The following is a 237-nucleotide window of genomic DNA, read 5'->3' on the forward strand; positions in this document are numbered from 1 at the left end:
GGATCCCCTCCCCGCCTCCCTCCGCCGCCGCAGCCTCCTCCCCGAGCGGCGCGCCGACGAGTTGTAATTTCCAGGGCAGAGAAGGGTGGCGGCGGGGAGGGGAGGAGGGGGGAGGCGTCAGTTCAGCGAATAAGGATTCAGCGCCTCTCGCAGCCACGGAAGTGAAGGGGCAATTTTAAGGGTTTCGCGGCGGGGATCATTGTTAATAAGAATCTAGGACTGGGGTGGAGAGCGCAT

The sequence above is a fragment of the Myotis davidii genome, unplaced genomic scaffold (genome assembly GCF_000327345.1).
Source record: "Myotis davidii unplaced genomic scaffold, ASM32734v1 scaffold295, whole genome shotgun sequence".
NCBI lineage: Eukaryota > Metazoa > Chordata > Mammalia > Chiroptera > Vespertilionidae > Myotis > Myotis davidii.